This window comes from Limulus polyphemus, unplaced genomic scaffold, assembly GCF_000517525.1.
Source record: "Limulus polyphemus unplaced genomic scaffold, Limulus_polyphemus-2.1.2 Scaffold9902, whole genome shotgun sequence".
In the NCBI taxonomy this organism is placed as follows: Eukaryota; Metazoa; Arthropoda; class Merostomata; order Xiphosura; family Limulidae; genus Limulus; species Limulus polyphemus.
Genome location: NW_013675512.1, coordinates 511 through 5049, shown reverse-complemented (window position 1 = coordinate 5049; position 4539 = coordinate 511). Strand labels below are relative to the sequence as shown.

The following is a 4539-nucleotide window of genomic DNA, read 5'->3' as shown; positions in this document are numbered from 1 at the left end:
CTCCGTTTGTTAGTTAATTTTCCGTAACTTCGTTCCGACGAAACTTACGCGACACAAGCCTTTACTTAATAAAACTGGTTTATTCTTTCCGAATATAACTTAACCGATACACTCAACAATCGCGCTAAACAAACGCTATAGCAACGAACGTCAATAATACTCCGACCGCAGATTAATTACTCACTATCTATCTACCCACCTCACATTCCCCTCCTTTATATATACCAGCCCACCCTACATCGAGCAATTACTAGAGCATTCCCGAAAGAACAAGATAGTTCTAGAAACTAGAGGGCGCCACAGTGGTCACGTGACTCGTTGACGCAACAGTATGTTCTTTCGCATGAATAAAATAAGTAAACCTGGCTATTAACGTCATCTAATCCTCATAACCTAAATGTTTTAATGCGAAAATGAAAATAGGTCAAGGGAAAGACTTTTCAAAAATTATAAATAGCTTTAATTTATGATAATTATACGAATTAATAAGGAGATAAAAATGAAAAAAAGGGGTTTAAAAACTATGGGGTAAATAACATTCACTGATATTAAATAGAGATGAGATTTTGTTTATTAATAAATGAACTTGAAAATAATAAACTAAATGAATTAGCAAAACTGTCTAGATAGCTACTAAAAAAGAATTAATTAGTATAGGCTTAACTCAATAGCTATTGAGTTATTCTTCAAGTGAAGATATTACGTTTATTAATAAATAACCTTTCTTTGGCGAACGATTCAAGGTCTGTGCGGCCCGTAGCTAAAACATATAACTATTTACCGTATTAGATGAAACTTTGTTGAATGGACGACAACTGCCTGTTGCAGAGCCACAATTGTAGAGGACGACGTTTCGAGAATCATCCACCTTTCGTCTTCAGGTCACGAAACGCCGTCCCTCTACACTTGTGTCTCTGCAACAGGCAGTTGTCGTCCATTCAACAAAGTGTCACCATGAATACTCTGCCTAGACGATCTATCAAAGTTGAGCTTTTGTCTAACATTCAAGTTATTAATTGCAACGCCCCCCCCCTTTACCCTAGTGGCTCAGCGGCATGTCTGCGGGTTTCAAAACTCGTGGTGGGCACAGATAGCCTATTGCGTTGTTTTGTGCTTGACTATAAAAAAAACAACAACTTCATAGTTTTTGTTTGTTTTTTAATGTCGCGCAAAGCTAAACGAGGGCTATCTGCTCTAGCCGTCTCTAATTTAGCAGTTTAAGACTAGAATGAAGGCAAGCTAGTCGTCACCACCCACCGCCAACTCTCGGGCTACTCTTTTACCAACGAATAGTGGGATTGACTGTCACATTATAACGCCCCCAAGGCTGAAAGGGCGAGCATGTTTGGTTGGACGAGGATTCGAACCCGCGACCCTCAGATTGCGAGTCGAGTTTCTGTGTTTATTGTAATCATTTACTGAAGATAGTACGTGTATATTTCGAAACGTTCAATCAATACGTTGCTATTCGTCACTTCTGTGGTTGTGTTTTTCATCATCACACTAAGTTTTCCGCCTCATTAATCTGTTGCGAAAATAAATAGTTTTAACAGTTCAAAAGAAGGAAATGTGAAACATGTGTTTACATAAAAACTACATTAATAATGATTTTTAGCAAGCAATAGCGATTTATTATTGTGAGGCAATATTGTACTTCATGCAACAAATGACTTATGTCCCAACATGAGGTAAAAAATTGCCACCAGGACCATCTAATAGAAAAACAGTACACATAAAATCGTGTAATATATTTGATAATAAGAATATTTTAAATACAACTGGGAAGAACTTTTCTTATTAAACTTTCGTGCCTAACACTAGATTTTGACTCATTCATATTTTGAACTTACAGCGGCTGGATAGACAAAAGTGAACGTCTTATCCGTTCCATGCACATTTTTGGCCAGACATGTGTAACCACCGAGATCTTCCCATGCTAAGGTACGGATCACCAGGTCGCCATTTTCTAGAATCTGACAGTAAAACAATTAAGAAATACATCTTAAATAAAAGTTTGATTATTGCTGTGTTTTAATATGAAAGAAAAAATATTCAAAGACAAACGTTTGGGACTAACTAGTGTCCTAAGGAATAAACAGGTCAAAGCAATACTTTACTGCTGGAATATTATATACATATAAATTCTTCGTGTGTTCAGTGCACTTCCTAGGATACATTGGAACTATTCATACATTTCACATATGTTGCATGAGTAGAAACCATACGTTTCACATCTGTTGCCCGAGTAGAAACTAACACTTGCTTGAGTAAATAAAATAATGAGAGTTGTGTGACATCCAATAAAACTTGTTATTAAAACTTCAAAATGTATTACAGTTATATTTTAAATCTTCAAAACTTATTACAGCATGTTTTGGAAGTAGACTGTAATTTATAAATTGCTCATCTTCAAAGTTTGAAATTAAAAAAAATATCTAAGGTACTTTATTACTCAAATGTATGGTATTGGTGCGATTTTATTCCTCGGTCTGTTGGTCAATGTTTAAAGGTGCGTTTTAATCCTCAGCCTGATGATCAGTATTTAATGGCGTGTTTTAATCCTTAGTTTGATGATCAGTGTTTAATGGTGCGTTTTAATCCCCAGCTTGATGGTCACTGTTTAATGGTATGTTTTAATCCTCAACCTGATGATCAGTATTTAATGGCGTGTTTTAATCCTTAGTTTGATGATCAATGTTTAATGGTGTGTTTTAATCATCATCTTTATGGTCAGTATTTAATGGCGCGTTTTAATCCTTAGTTTGATGATCAGTATTTAATGGCGCGTTTTAATCCTTAGTTTGATGATCAATGTTTAATGGCGTGTTTTAATCCTTAGTTTGATGATCAGTATTTAACGGTGTGTTTTAATCTTCAGCTTGAAGGTCAGTGTTTAATGGTATGTTTTAATCCTCAACCTGATGATCAGTATTTAATGGCGTGTTTTAATCCTTAGTTTGATGATCAGTGTTTAATGGTATGTTTTAATCCTCATCTTTATGGTCAGTATTTAATGGCGTGTTTTAATCCTCAGCCTGATGATCAGTATTTAATGGCGCGTTTTAATCCTTAGTTTGATGATCAGTGTTTAATGGCGTGTTTTAATCCTTAGTTTGATGATCAGTATTTAATGCCGCGTTTTAATCCTTAGTTTGATGATTAGTATTTAACGGTGTGTTTTAATCTTCAGCTTGAAGGTCAGTGTTTAATGGCGTGTTTTAATTCTGAGCTTAAAGATCAGTGTTTAATGGTGCGTTTTAATCTTCAGCTTGAAGGTCAGTGTTTAATGGTGCGTTTTAATCTTCAGCTTGAAGGTCAGTGTTTAATGGTGCGTTTTAATCTTCAGCTTGAAGGTCAGTGTTTAATGGTGCGTTTTAATACTGAGCTTAAAGGTCAGTGTTTAATGGTGCGTTTTAATCTTCAGCTTGAAGGTCAGTGTTTAATGACGTGTTTTAATCCTGAGCTTAAAGGTCAGTGTTTAATGGTGCGTTTTAATCTTCAGCTTGAAGGTCAGTGTTTAATGGCGCGTTTTAATCCTGAGCTTGGAGGTCAGTGTTTAATGGCGCGTTTTAATCCTGAGCTTGGTATTACAATGTAATACGCTAACCCTTACAAAATTGTTTTGATGTTAACCTGAAAAAATACATAATAAATTTACTTGACTCGATAAGTCCATCTTAGAAATTGAAAAAACGAGTAGGCATTAAAAAAAACAAGGCTGTAAATTAAAATCTAATTAAGTTATAAAGTATTTCAGATTTTTATATGAATATAAGAACCAACTTTAAAGTACTTATGATCTAAGTTGGTTCTTGCAACAACGAAAAATCAAATAAAAATGTAGAAGGGAACTTTTGGGAGAAAATACTTTTTATAGTGTTTATAATTTATACTAATTGAAAATCGAAATAAGTTACAAGAGTTTAACTATTCCAAAAACTAGTGTGACTATTACTAGAATTTGTTTTTTTTTAAATAATGTTGAATACTGCAGTAGTAGTTAACCCTCCCGACCTTATCCCAAAGGAGCCGCTTAAACAAGGGATCGTCAGAGAGTGGAGATGAATCGCTCAGAAGGAGTATCTTTTGAGGCCGGAGATGTCACGTAATATCATAGTTCCACAAAATTTCGCCAGAGGGCTCATAGTTTCATTAGATGCCACTAGGGGTTAATAGTTCCAAGTTATGTTGTTGTCGGCGGTTGGACCTAAAGTGTGTTAATAAATGGCGGATAATTCCAAAATGAGTCACTGGGGGGTGGGGGATGAGCGAACCACCAAAGGGTGTTGTTGATCACGAGCGTTAACTGTCTGATGTTTTACAGATATGCTACCATAGTTTTTAACACAATATTGGTTTCTGTATTATAGCTGGGTGGATTTTATTGTTTCATATCAATATCACTAATAAATAAAGTCTTTAAATACAAAAAAATAAAAAATAATGCTTCAGATGTTACAGGTTGACTAATTTGTATAGTTTATACACAAACTACTTTATATATATATATAATATCTATGGTGTTTTCAGTCCGATTTA

At 34.9% G+C, this 4539-nt stretch overlaps 1 long non-coding RNA gene across 1 annotated transcript in view; it reads right to left on the bottom strand.

The window, feature by feature from the left end:
- Nucleotides 1-2005, bottom strand: part of LOC111083510 — a 4210-nt gene extending 2205 nt beyond the window's left edge. Inside the window, exon 1 of the long non-coding RNA XR_002609084.1 lies at nt 1851-2005. This is a non-coding gene — a long non-coding RNA (uncharacterized LOC111083510). The remainder of the gene's footprint in view (nt 1-1850) is intronic.
- Nucleotides 2006-4539: the final 2534 nt, after the last annotated feature.